The 14,731-nt window shown below is 38.9% G+C and overlaps 1 protein-coding gene across 1 annotated transcript in view; it reads right to left on the bottom strand.

Annotated features, from left to right (window-relative positions):
- Positions 1 to 6,193, bottom strand: part of Dab (DAB adaptor protein) — a 145,157-nt gene extending 138,964 nt beyond the window's left edge. The window contains exon 1 of the mRNA XM_083115118.1: positions 6,082 to 6,193. The gene's annotated coding sequence lies outside the window, so the exon portion shown is untranslated. The remainder of the gene's footprint in view (positions 1 to 6,081) is intronic.
- Positions 6,194 to 14,731: the final 8,538 nt, after the last annotated feature.

Here is a 14,731-nt window from a genome sequence, read left to right as displayed (position 1 = left end):
CAACTTCACTTTACAATCATTTAAAATTATTTTGTGGACTTTTTTGATGTTATCGTCGGTAACAGCCTCTTTGGAGCATCCACTGCGTGCATCGTCTTCGATGCTCATTTCGCCTCGTTTAAATTTAGCAAACCACTTCTCAACGGTTGATTTTCCTGGTGCAGAGTCCGAATAATGTTTATCAAGCCAAGCCTTGGCTTCAACAGTAATTTTTTTTGCCCAAAAAGCAATGCTTTATTAACACACGAAATTCTTTTTTATCCATTTTTTCACAATGACAAAAGTTGCTTCACTCACAATGCTATATCTCACGAACTAATTATCCGGCAGCTGTGAAATTTATACACGTATCTTTTGAAGGTTAGTACTAAGTAAAAATCACATGGATTTAATTCTAGTAACGCCATCTATGAGTCAGCCTACGAACTTTTCAGTCCAACTGTTAGGTCCTGTGTAGCAGAAATACCAGCAAAGAATGAGCCCAGAATGTTGTCAGTGGCATAAGCAGCAGTGATGATGATAAGTGGCTCTAACTTGGATTTGTCAGCAATTAAATTTCAGGAACCACCGGTTGATAAAATTGATTTTTTTTAAAGGTGCGGTAAAGGTAAAGTTCCCTGTACACACAGCACTATACCATGAAGGTACATTTAGGGAATGTGGGGGTGGGGGCCTACATATTCTCGATCTCAGCCATTTTGGAGATGATGTGATCAGCACCATGCTTCAACCACCTTTATCCCCCCTCCCTGTCATATATCCATTGATTTGAGACTGGGTGAGCCGCAGCACCACCTTGGATCACCCATTCTGGGAATCGAACCTGGGTCTTCCATAGGCCCTACTGACTAGGCTCAGAGTTTCTGAGCTTGCCGAAGGAATGCTACAACATGTAAATATGTTTGCATTGTGCAGTTAGCACTGCAAGTGCTTTTGTGACCATTGCAAGCCCTTTAAGGCAAGGATTAATAATAAATTCTGTCTCCTATAATCACATAATTGCTATTATTCCTATGCCTGATATTCAACACAATCATGGAGTACAAGACACATTCCTTGTTGTGCACAGTTTAGATACTCTAGTTTAGAAACAAGTGACAAAAGTGGGTCTTTTAGGTGCAAAAGAAATGTAGCGCAATTTTCATAACAACAAAAATGATGAATATAACTTGTTTTAGTCTGTAAATGTATCTAAATGTACAATTCATTCTTAGTTTTGCGTTCAAAATTACCATGTTATTCACTTTCAAAACATTTTGTTGAAATTTCTATTTTGTGTATCAAAATTTGAACTATGTTGGTTGTTTGACTTAGTGTTTTAAGTTCACTTTATGCACAGTAAGGTTGATCGGGACTGGGCCTACAGTTTAAAGTGGGATCCGAACCACTATGTGAATACATAGATGTATGTATGCCTCATAATTCCTCTTTTTCACTTCATCTGAACCAATTTCAAGACACTGGGAAAACCTGTGCATCAAAATTTCCCACCAGCTCATAATAAACTTTTGTGGGCAAGAAGACTTAGGTGGGCAGGCCATGTGGCACGAATGGGAGAGGAAAGAGGAGTTTACAGGATTCTGTTGGGAAACTTGATGGTAAGAGACCTGTAGGAAGGCCAAGACGAAGATGGAGGGACAACGTTGAGATGGACCTAAGGGAAATCGGTAGGGATGGAAAAGAGTATATAGATCTTGCTCAAGACAGGGAAAGATGGAAGGCCTGTGTTGCTGCAGCCATGAACCTTCGGGTTTAAGAAGGCTAGAGAGTTAGTTAGTTAGCTTAATGAACTGAGAAATGACCAAAATGTCACTTACCATGTTTTACACCTGAGCTCTTCAATTATCTTTCTGGAGGGCAATTATGATACATACATTTTGCATTTTTTCGCCTTTCTCGCATTCTGCAGCTACAGTTTTGGTTTTATGATTGAGTTGACGTTTTTAAGTCCACTTTTATGCACGGTAAGGCTAATAGGGAGTGGACCTACAGTTTTGGTATACAAATATATGCACCATCAAGTCTACAATTCACAACATAATTAATATGAAAATTCCCAAGCTTTTCTGGCAACGAATGAAGATGAGAGTGACATTATCTCTCGAAAGCTTGGAATCTTTTCCACAACTCACCTGGCCGATAGCCTGAGAGAATCTTTTCATCGTAATAAGAAAAGTATCATACGCTGAGAGAGACTATCTCAGGAGGATGAATCTACATGAAATAGGGGAAGTAGGTAGAAACATGAACAAAACAACGCTGCAGCATTTGTTTGTTATGTTTAGTGCCGCTGGCTTTGTTGTTTGTAACTGCTTTTACAACTTTCGCCTTCCCTCTTAACATACTTTGCTAGTGATGTTAATACCTGTCCCCATGGACAGTCCCATAGAAGATTATACTGGCTATGGGTTCAGATGCCATAGCTTCATTATGCAGTCCAGGGTGTACCACATGGAAGGGGTTGGCATTTGGGTGTATATGTGAAATTGTCACCCCTTACACAGTCGTCTGGAAGGGGGACAAGGGGGGGACATGCCCACCCCCTCCTGGAAAATGAAAGTCAACCAAAAATTATATATTTCATACATATAATTTCATTTCAGCCACAATAATATGTGTTAATTATTGCATGAGTATGATAAATTCAAATTTAAGCAATGTTTTTTGAGGGAACAACACTATTATTGGAGAAAATGTGCCTTGTTTGCCCCCTGGAAAAAAATACCTTCCTTGCCCCTCCCTGGAAAAAATCCTGTGGATGTCCATGACCCCATAGGCAGATGAACTATACCATAATGGCAATTGTGAGCCTGTGCTGCATGGTAGAATATACAGCGTGCCTGGCTTATAGTTATAATAAAAGAAACATGCATTACAATTTACAAATACATGCTACAGTCAAAACCTTTGTATGTACAGTACTGCCATTTACGAAAAACCAGAATTTGTCAGGGAATAAACAGCGTCACATCTACTGTGCTGTCTAACACTTGGATGGAGTTGGAGTACAGGTTGGAGATATGTCGTTCTGCTAAGGATGTCCATATAGAAATGTATTGACGTTGTTAGTGACAGTGACGGAGCCAGTATCTCTCGCTTTGTGATCTATAATGGCAAGGTATTGTGCATCAGAATACACCTTACTTCCCAATAAATTATTGTTCAAACAAATTCTTTCTTTATAGTTCGAAGCCGGACAGGATAAACTTGTTTTTCAAGGACTGAACGCATCCGAAGAAGACATATAAATAAAATAAATAAATAAAAATATAAGTTTTCCTTAATGACTTCTATACATTGCAAAGATCTGTGCATGGTCATAGTGAAATGTTGGACTTTTAACCTCCCTTTTTTTGATTGATTGAATGAATTGGTATTTTAAGTCCACTTAATGCACTGTAAGGCTAAACGGGGCTGGACCCTACAGTTTAAAGTGGGATCTGAACCACAATGTGCCTCCACCAGGTATGGATCCCGGGACCCCTTGTTAACCACTGTTATTTGTTTCTATTTATAACTACATTTCAGAAAATTGTTCTGTCTCCGTCCTCAGGGTAGTGTATTTCTCTCTACAGTTCCGCTGGGCCAGGAACTGGTGTGGTGACCGCCTTTATGGCATGGACCCTGTATTGCTGCGTTTACCTGTGAAGGAACTCGCAGTCAAACAGCCAATTAGGCCCACCACTTTTACAAGAGCCGGCAACATTAAAATTCTCCCTCCACAAAGCATTCAGTAGGGAAACAGAATTTTGTCAAAAAAACCGTTCTACGCACTGATTGCACACCGGTTAGTATGCAGTCCCAACAATAACTTGTCATTAGTCAGAAGTCTCCAAACACATGTAACTGTTGGTCTTTGAATGGTTGTGGGCATACAGTTTTCCCAGTGCATGTGCTATGCTGTTCCTTGTTTGCATCCTAACTGGCCAAACCCTGTTTGCATCTAAGCAGCACTGAAGGAGATTTAAACAAATTTTCAAGTAGATTACTGCAAGTATCAGCCCCAAACTTCTCTGACATTGTGAAGCCTGGGCCACCACAAAGATAATCCTCCCTGGCATTTTACTCAAAAACAGATCTTACGCAGGCCACAAGACAAAGTACACAGGTCGGGATTCGAACCCGGGACCTGTTGAGGACAGAGACAGTACCAGTCTCTAAAACATATGTATAAATAGAAAAAAAAACAGTGGTTGAAAGTCCAAATGACTCAATCACCGTTGATCAGCTACGAAGAACTCTACATGTTCTTTGTACTAGATATTTTGAGGCTCAAGAAGAGACAGGTGCTTCAAGACCAGGAATTAAACAGCCGTCGACAAATCCCGACAAGACATTACCAAATCTCATGTCTCAGTACCATCCCTACAATAAATGGCAATTAGAAATTCACGCCTTGGGAGGAGATGATACCGTATTATTGTATAGTAGTGGCATTTTGTATCATTTATCAGAAATACTGGAAAGATTAGCTAGACACAGCAATATTTTGGTAATTATGGAGACTACGACTGGTTGGCCAGTAGCAACCTACCTCCTTACATTACTACCACTATACATATTTTACATCACAATATATATTGATGTTCTTTCAAAAGAAGAATAGAACATAATTTTAGCTCGTAAGATTACTTGCTATAAGGAATTTATGAATTTTCAAAGGGTCCATAATACATCTGTAAAACCATTGATTTTTCTGAAATAATTTTTATTTTATTTTTAAAGTTATGGTGCCTTAAAAATGTCAACTGAGGTATGAATTTGAGAAACAATGGGGAGTTTTTCATAAAAGTATGAACAGATTTCATAGAAATATGATGAACTCTGTGGAATCTGCTAACAAATGAGACAAACTTGAGTATGATGAATGCCTGAAAAGCATCAACAATAGTGCGTTATGTGTGTGATGCTTTAAAAATTTAGCAAATTTTGACTTCATTTGTTTGTGAAGCATACAGGGTGCAGACACTAGTAACTTTTATTGGTGAAATGTGTAAATTATGTGCATTTACAAACATTTAAGCCTTAATGGAAAAAAAACAATAATAATGTCCACATTAATTGATTATGCTATTTACATAGAGTAGGACCACTTTTCATGGAATGCCCCTATTGTATGTTGTATAATAGTATTGCGGAAGTCAGACAAGCAACCAGGGTACAACCTCAGAGAGGCACAATGTACCAAAACCACAATGATATTTGTGCGGGTAAAGCCAAAAAAAGGATAATTTCTTGACAAGCTTTTAATACAAAGTCACTTGATACATAATACTTTAAAATGCATTAATAACTGTTAAAGCTATGCATGTAATCACACTTGTAATGCCATTTAAAATCTTGTGTTGTGGTAATGTTGCTGCCTTGGAATCAAGGTATCCTAGGTTCATATGACAGCAGTTCAGATCACACTTTAAACTGAAAAATTGTCAATCCAATTAGCCTACCTGAGAATAAAAGAACAGAAGGGACACGTCCGAACTCTGGAAAGTGAATGTCAGCCTAAAATTATTTCACATATAGTTTCAGTCACAGTGATTTGCATAAATTAATATTGGGGAGTAATTATAAATAAGACCTGGAACGATGTGACTTTAAATTAAAGCAAGGTTTTGTTTTTTTTATGAGGGAATAACATGGACTTGTTGAAACAGATTTTCACATTTTTGTTTTCCATCTAATTCTGTTTCAATGAAGTTCGGTAGTATGCTAACAACATTCAAAACAAGCGGTAGTACGCAATTCAAGCAATGTAAACAAAGCAAATTTCTCGCATGGAATCAAGTGAAACAAGCAATGTCTCCCTTCAAAGTTTTAACGGAATACATACTCCTCAAGTCTACACCATTGGGGTGAAATTATATTAACTTCATCGAGTTATATTGTCAGTGAAACTCCCCAGTCGCGTTCGATCGTGTCGGCACTTGACAGAAGTCTGCACTCAAACACAACACGCAGCTGAGCAAATGACAATTTACACTTATAAAAAAAAGAAAGAGAGGGGAGCGTGTGATTAAGACATAAACAACACTCGTCTTTACACAAATAAAGTTACTTTGAATGTGATAATAAGTTACTTACCTGTGATACAAATCTCCCACACACACTTACAGTTAATTCTCGTCACATAATAACAACACATCACACAAAACACTCGTGCTTTCGGAACTTCACATTCGACCTTCGCACTTGGTTTATCTGTAAACTATCCCAGCATGCAACGCGTTGAAACAAGTGATTCGCAACAAGCGTCGCGGCAACGTCGGAACGGCTATCACATTTCATCTGTATGTTTACACCGGAGAAACACATTCGGAGCTTGAGATCTTTCCTTCGAAGATGCTGGAAGAGTTAATTGATAATCTCCAGCTCTTCTTCCTTCTGAACCAACTTCTGCAGCGGTATTCCCTACCACGTTCATCGTACAAAGTCTTCCGATAACTTGTTGCGTTTGTAATGAGATGTTTCATTAAAGTTATGTGTTGAATTGATTAATTCTGATGGACAAAATACCAACGATATATTGCCTGAAATTCTTCCTTCTATTTAAAATGAAAGCCTACTGTTGATGAGATTCATCATTCTGCCACCTGCTCAAGGGCAATGGAAAATGGAGAAAGTTTCGCTTTTACAAGGAAGAGCATTATGTTAATGCCGTTGGCTGACTAGCATATGTAATAATGTGCCAGGAATAATGTGCCACCAGATAACATAACTATAAAATTCATTAGTAAGAAATTAGTAATAATATGACAATATGATTTGTTAATGACAGTTATTGCATCTGTCGCATACAGGATTGGATATGTCCCCATCTCCAGTGGCGCATTTCACCCCCAAAACCTGCAGGCAGGCACCTATCCAAGGGGGGGGGGGGCTTAGGGGACTCGTTCCCTCCCCCGAAAGTTTTCGGTTCACACTAGATAAAATGAGTTTTTTGGTTCCTTGTGGTGTGAAATAAAATAATGTGACGATAATTTAAGCAGAGAAATAATTATCGAGGAAAGACTGAGAATGTTCTGTAACCCTGTTATTGATAATATCACCTATTCAAGGTGAGGATCAGGGGGCTCTAGCCCCCTCCCCCAGGCAATTTTTCAGTTTACTAGATAAAATTAGGTTTTTGGCTTCTTGAATAATGTGATGATAATTTAAGGAGAAATAATTATCGAGGCAAGACAGAGAATGTTCTATAACCTTCTTGTTGTTAATAGCACGTATCCAAGGTGGGGATCAGGGGGCTGGAGCCGCCACCAGGAAATTTTTCAATTTACACTAAATAAAATTACGTTTTTGTCTTCTTGAATAATGTGACGATAGAGAAATAATTATCAAGGCAAGACGGAGAATGTTCTATAATACTGTTGTTGATAACATTGCACGTAAATTTTTCTTGCCCTTTCGGTGTTGTCGCAGCGAACTTGAGCTCTACATAAAGACTTGTCAGCATTTGGAAGCTGCACAACAAAGGTATCGCCACAAATAGGACGATTCGTTGTAATTTTTAATCTCTGGAAAGCGCAAGAGGGAACGATCTTGAATAATAGAAGCAGTCGAACTACTGGCAATATTACCGAATTGTTTTATCTGCGGAACTTTCTAGAATATAATGAGGATATAAATACGCGGCTTCAATTTCCCAGTTGATATGCACAACAGAATCGGTTAATGAGACTTCATCGGTAAATGTGACAGTCGATTAGTGATCAGCCAGTGTCCATTGGTTGCTTTTAAGATCTAGTGATTCAAAAATGAAAAGGACTAAATACCGTAAAGTAACAAAGTCTACTATTTGTTCCAGTTCGGATCTAAAACTGAAGACATTGACGACAGCGAAACTTCCGTAGCCTCAACGTAGTGCTAGTTCGGGTCGAGGGCGGTAGAGATCAAAGGGTTCTCTCTCTCTCTCTAAAGCGAATATTTCAGCAGTATTGGAGCAGTTTATTAAAAATGGAATTATCTGCACAGATCAACTGAAAATCAAAGTTTTGAGTGATTATTTAGTTGAGCCCGGACCAAATTTCATGTATGCAGTCCGAGAATTTCATGGTTTTAAAAAAATACTTTTGTTTAAGCCTACTGGGTTCGACACACACTCAAACACTTAACTACTATGAAGGGACAGCCGAAAATTTATGAATGTCGAGAAGAGAAAGCAAGAAGATGCTGCATATGTAGTTATTTTAGCGGAAATTGCAGGCTCTACTCTATCAGGACCCGAATCAGGGCTCTGGCATACCGTGACATTGCTCTACCAACTGAGCCACCGAGCCACCCTTGACTTCGACTGATTTTTCGCTATAATGTCTACATAGTACATGTCCTGTGAATGTCAAATCGTAAGATGCTGCCTGTATAACGAACAAGCACAGAAAATAAAGGAGAAAGAAGAAAACTGAGGAGCATTCCTACCTGATGAGGAGACATTTTACTTCTGTAGTCAACACGAGCTGCCGCTTCGAGGTGACGATAACATTGGCCTACCAAGGGTGATTTCACACCGATGTCGCCTGATGATTTCACAAGTCGAACGCAGGTTTGTGCGGCCTTTTGTGTCGCTACGGTGTGAAACGTTGCTGTTGATTGGCTCATTCCAAACGACTGGTATCGCGTGTCCCTTCGGTCTGAAATGTTCCTAAGTCTTGAAGATCCATGTCACAAGGATGGAAAATTAGGGCTTTGTTAAGGTTTGGTGCGAAGGCAGGCGACAGCACCCTAAAGAATAATATCCAAACCTGCAGGAAGAACACATCTTACTTCAGTCTCCAATATGAAATGATAAAAACTTCTGGTGAGTTGATTTTTAAAAAAATGTGTCCGAGATAAAGAGTGGCGTGCCCAGGATTTTCTGAAGGGAGAGGGGTTATGCATACTATTTTTTGTGTTCAGTCTTAATTTTGCCATCTTTTCCTGTCTTTGAGGTTGTTTTTTAAGGACTACTTGATCAAATTTGGTTGTGACCCCACCAACCCTCCCTTGGGCACGTCACTGGAGATAAATGAGTAAGCATTTGATCATATTGGCAGCCGAAACATTAGATGTGTTGGGAACGGAAGAGTTTTCACTGATCATTAATTGTTTCGCGATTCAGCTGTGTTCGAGAAGACTTCCTTTGTTTCGTGCTGATATATGACGAGACTGCGGAAGCCGTGACAGACAAGTTTGAACGTGCGAGTGCTTAGGCCCGAATATGAACATCTTGGTGGGTTTTGGCTTTTATAAGAGCTGCAAACATGGGAGGACAAGACAGGCTCGAATCAGAGAGAAATATTCGAGAACTGCGTGCGTCCAGTTCGCAGCCCACAGTTTGAATCTCGCGTTGTCGAGGGGATTGTCCGTCCCGTGCATGTGTAACAGCTTCGTAAAAACATTCAAAGACACCATAGATGTCTTGATGCCTGATGAGAAGAAATGGACAAGCACCCATACTCAGATGGTTCCGGCACACATTGATAATGCATGGAAACAGAGGAGTCGAGTGGTAAAAAACGTTCCGATTTCACGTTCTGATTTAAATGAAAGCCTTAACGATTTAGGGGATAGTTGCTCCCCATTTTTTGCCTCCACACTTGGCATCTTAATCCTAGGCCTTGTCTGCCAAGAGAAAGGAAAATTTCCTTGTACCCCCCCCCTCCCGCTTTTTGGAACCCAATCGCCACCACTGGACTCAATTTACAATTGTGAGTTTCTACCTATACCCCTTAAATAGATGGTGTTCAGCCCCCCCCCCCCCACGAAAGGAATTCCTGGATACGTGCCTGCCTGCAGGGGAGGTCCAGATGTGCAATGAGCCCCTCGATTTCAGATTTTATGCAAATAAAAATACATTTCGTAAAATTTTCTTGCTCGCTTCGCTCGCAATGCCTCCTTTTCTCAGTCTCGTCAAGTTCAGAGCTGAGCTGGGGCCGGCGGGAGTCGGCCATAGATGCCGAGCGATATAAATGAAAAAAAAGTTGTAAAAGAGAGAATGCCATGACGTCCAGTGAAATTATTTGCGCCCAATTACATCAATATTGTTTTCAATTTCAAAAATTGGATCTAAAAATTTTCTTCCTCGCTTCGCTCGCAATATAATTATTTCCTCTAATGTAATGTATTTAAATAATATATGTTATAATATGTGTATTGAATAAACTTTCAATATGTACACAATTTAGTGTTAGCATGTTGCATATGTATTTTCTTATTTCATGTCGCTCCATGTTGCATATGTGTGAAACGTATGTTGTACATGAAAGTTATATGTACAAAACAATTATGTTCGGCGTGCATTTATCATTCATTTTCTGCCATTCAAAAATACAGTTTGTGTGCTTGTTTTCCATTATTAGCTAATGTGAAATTGACGGTGTTGAAAATTATTTGAAATAGTTTGTTCCAAATAAATGCTTTAGCACCCCCCTTTTTGAGAATGAGTGATGATACGATGAAGTCGATAAAAGGACACTCAAGATCGGGATTCGAACCCGGGACCTCTGGCGTCGTAGGTCGCTGTGCTAACCACTCCGGCGCGGTGGTCGGTTATAACATTAACATTTAATGTTATTATTTTATCAACACTGACAATTCCTGACATGACATACACAAGAATACATACACGTCCGGCAGCGGGGAGGGGTCACAACCCCTCTGCAAAATAAATGTCATCCCAAAAATTATATATTTCACATAATTGCATTTCAGTCACAGTAAATTTTGTTAATGATTGTAAGGACGGTGCAGGAAAATGATATCTTCTCGACTTCGGCGCTCGGTTTGAACCAGGTTACGACAGAGTCGGAAAAACTATACTAACTCACTCTCTAGCCTTCTTAAACCCGAAGGTTTATGGCTGCAGCAACACAAGCATTCACCAGAGGGGGGCGGGCGTCCCCCAGTGAGTATTCTGCATGATATAACTTTTCCTGCTTATAACAGCTACTTGACTAACAAAAAATAATTTTGTAATTAGTTTATATACAGGGTGTCTCAAAAGTAATAGCGCAAACTGACACAGGTGAAAGTACACGATAATAGAAACAAAGAAGTCTCAGTAAACATTGGTCTGCAAACGAGCCGTTTTCGAGATAATCGCGAATGTGTGATTACAAGCTGCCACTGACTTCATTGTTTGTAAACGTCGTCCTAGTTCGTAAAATGCTAATAATGTGTGGACACAAGCCGTACCACCTCTCGGAAATGTTCTGTTTGATTGCAACGCCACCTCTCGGAAATGTTCCGTTCTGTGTTTACAAAATTAGCGTTGCTCACGGGACGGGACATGTCCCGTCTCGTCTCGTGTCTCGTCTCGTTTTCGAGACGAGACACGAGACGGGACAAGCCTTTTGAAATTCGAGACGGGACGAGACGGAATGCCTTTCTCGTCTCGTTTTCGAGACGAGACACGAGACGGGACGAGACAGCTTTTGAAAAGTCTCGTCTCGTCTCGAATATCTCGAAAAAATAAAAGCAAAATATTTAATCAGTTGCAAATACTTGTTTGCTTGGAATAAAGTATTTCAATTAGAAACGTTGATAAGCGCGTATTAAGTCAAAAGAAGACTATTCTAGAGAGAGGCATGAATGAATACCTAAACTTATTTTCAATACTCTATCGAAACACAACATTACTCCCAATTTTTGTTTTTCAATTTATTCCAGGTTAATAACTTTATGTTACGATAGTACTCCAGATACTAATACAATTCTGAATAACATCAAGTAAAAGGGCAGGTAGAGAAGGTGGAAGGAGGGGCCAAAAGATCGTGTAATGTCTATACATCCGAGGTTTATCTTGTAAAAATAGTCTCAGCTCTATAGGTTGGAAAGATAAACGGACCGACGGATATGGTTTATTATTATTATTTAATTTTTACATCAAAGGGTGTACAGAAGTGAATGTTATTATGATAAGGAGTTGTTGGGAAAGTTATTAAGGAGTCCAAGATATTAGCAAGACTAAGAAGGAGATAATTAGGGACAAATAATCTTGCATTATCCCACTCCGAACAGCTGAGAGCTAAAGAGGAGGAGAAAATACGGGAAATATGGAAAGAAGTAATTTGGTGATTTTAGTGTTTACAGGGAACCATGACAAGATTTTACCACATGATTATTTGCACGGGTTGCGAAATTTTTAGAATGTTATGGAAATTTTGGAAATGTCTTTGTTGAGAAAATTCTTGTTGTTTCCCTCAGGCATTCTACAGGTGGTTGGATTCGATTTTTTTACGTCCGTTTGAAGATTATTTCCAATGCTAGTAGTTGTATTTACGGTGGGATAAACCCACGAAAGGAAGAGCTCCCCTCCAGCAGCTTTGCTATACTTAAAACAAGCTCAACATGCCTACATGAGCTTTTTGCTCTAGTGTAGTACCCTGCTTAATCCAAGATTTTTGTAAAAATGCCCTTCAGAAAGGAAGAGCTCCCTCAGATTGATTTGTTTATACTTAAAACTTGCTCAACATGTTCATATGAGCTTTTCGCTCTAGTGTAGCACCTGCCTAACCCAAGAGTTTTGTAAAAATGCTCTTCGGAAAGTATTAACCCCCCTCAAGCAGATTTTTGTCTATAAACTTGTATCCATACATACACATACATATTTACTTCAGGTTTAAGTTCAATTGGATACCATTCAATTTGTTTATTTAATATTAAAACAGTGCAATATGCAGAGCCCCTCTAGTCTAGCCATAACCTTGTTATGTATTGATTTTTGCTTCCCGAGTTGTGCGTAAATGGGAAAGAGCGAACAAACATGCTTCCATGTTTTTATAATCTTTTGATCAGTTCCATTAGTAAATGCCTGGGAGTTGTATGTCAACAGATATAATCTATATTGTGTCTTTTCAGAGAGTTATTCATTGTCATTAGTAAATGCCTGGGAGATTATATCTGTTGACATTACCTACACTGTGCCTTTTCCGAGGGAAATTACATGTCATTTGTCATGGAACTCAAAGAGAAATTCTTATCTACACTATGCTCTTTTCAGGAAAATTACTTACCATCTATCATATTGAGGAATTGCCTTCTCGGATATTGTCATGCAAACTGGTTTGGTCTTGTCGCAACAGAATAATTGCTTTAGGCTTTTTGGCAAATGTGCTGTGTTATTTGGGTAGGTATAAAAGCTTTTCTGCTACGAGCAGAGGTACTATAAAATGGGTAGGTAATATATTTTCTGACGGTAAAGTGTTGTTTTATAATCAAAGGGCTTCTGTGTTTGAATCGGGCCTCTAGAATTGCTCTGTGACTCTCTCATTTCTTACATCATAAACATATGATTTTTCTCCTATGAGAATAACACTACATATGGTGTCATCGGGTAATGCCTCGTGGAATTCACAGATAATTTTAATGTTTGTCCTGTCATTAAACACAACTTGTTTCCTTTTTGAAGTGTTGATGACAAACATGGGTCTCCGTGCTTTGAATTCATCTGGTGAGTAATACATATCAGTATTGCCAGTAGTGACACGCTTGAAGGAAGAAAATGCCTCATATAATTTGAGGAAATCATCCTTGGACATGTCTAAATTATAATTTTCTCTAGGAAAGACCTCATTTCTGCCATTTTTAAGATATATGTTCTTGATGTTGCAGCTATCAAATTTGCTTGAATTTTTTTCCTGATTATTGTGTCTTCCAGTCTGAAACAATACCACCACAAAATCAGGCATGTCGTATTCTATGCTGGAGAATGAATTTGTAGCATCAAATTCATAATAAGTACCAGTTGCGGGCTTCTGTACGCATTGATATGTGTAAAATTGCAGAGGAACCTGTGGATTTTTTATTATATCAGCTTTGTATTTAAGAGCATAACTGGCCTCATATTCAACAACTGGGATTCTTAGCTCCATAGTCTGAATAATGCATTTGCCTGCATCTGGTAAGGTATTAGGCAGAGCTTCTCCTGTAGAGTTTAATGTGCTGTACCTCATCAATGCATTATTATCATTTGCAGCTCTTCTAAATGTAATTCTTAAACCACCCTTCCACATAATATCTTTGTAATCCGAGAAGAATCCTGGCAACAGGCGCATGGGGAACAGCACTGTGTGGTTTTTAGATAATATCTTATCACCAGCTTCAAATCCCCCTATTTTGTAGTATGAAGCTTCGGTTTTGGATAATTTTAGAGTGGCCAAAGCTGTGGAGGTAATGCCGGGATAATCTATTCTGTTTATAACAACGCCATGCTTTCTGATCTCAATTTCAGAGAACAGATGCGGTACAAAATTGTCCACCAATCTTATATTTGAATTTGCCGGATAATCTGTTCCATCGAGCTTTACAACATCAAATTTGATGTATAGATCTGCTCTGTGAGGGTGTATAAATCCATCCCCTACATCAAGGTCAACCTCAATCTCTGTGTTGGGTTGATTTAAATTTGCAAATGTCCTCCTGTTTGGAGGGAATGATTGTAACTCATAACTCTCAATATTTTCCATTGTATGTATTTTTATTTAAATGTTAATCTCTATGATAGCAGTTGTTGTGGCTCCAGCAAAATCAACTAATTCTTCTTTTTCATTAGTGACCATCAATTCAATGTTATCTATTCTATTGTGGCACACAGGAAAATATAATGTTGGGGATGGATTGTAGATGATGGGCTCCATAAATTCGGAATTAGGTTTGAATGTTGCAATGATGCCGGTTTGTTTGTGAGTGCCTATGCCATTTGATTTGGTGATCATACCCTCGGCCACATTACAGTGAATATTCAGAGTCTCTATGGCTA

Source organism: Lepisma saccharinum, chromosome 30 (assembly GCF_977018435.1).
Source record: "Lepisma saccharinum chromosome 30, izLepSacc3.1, whole genome shotgun sequence".
NCBI classification, from domain to species: Eukaryota; Metazoa; Arthropoda; class Insecta; order Zygentoma; family Lepismatidae; genus Lepisma; species Lepisma saccharinum.
The sequence above is the reverse complement of the archived record's forward strand: the minus strand, read 5'-3'. Positions and strand labels throughout refer to the sequence as shown.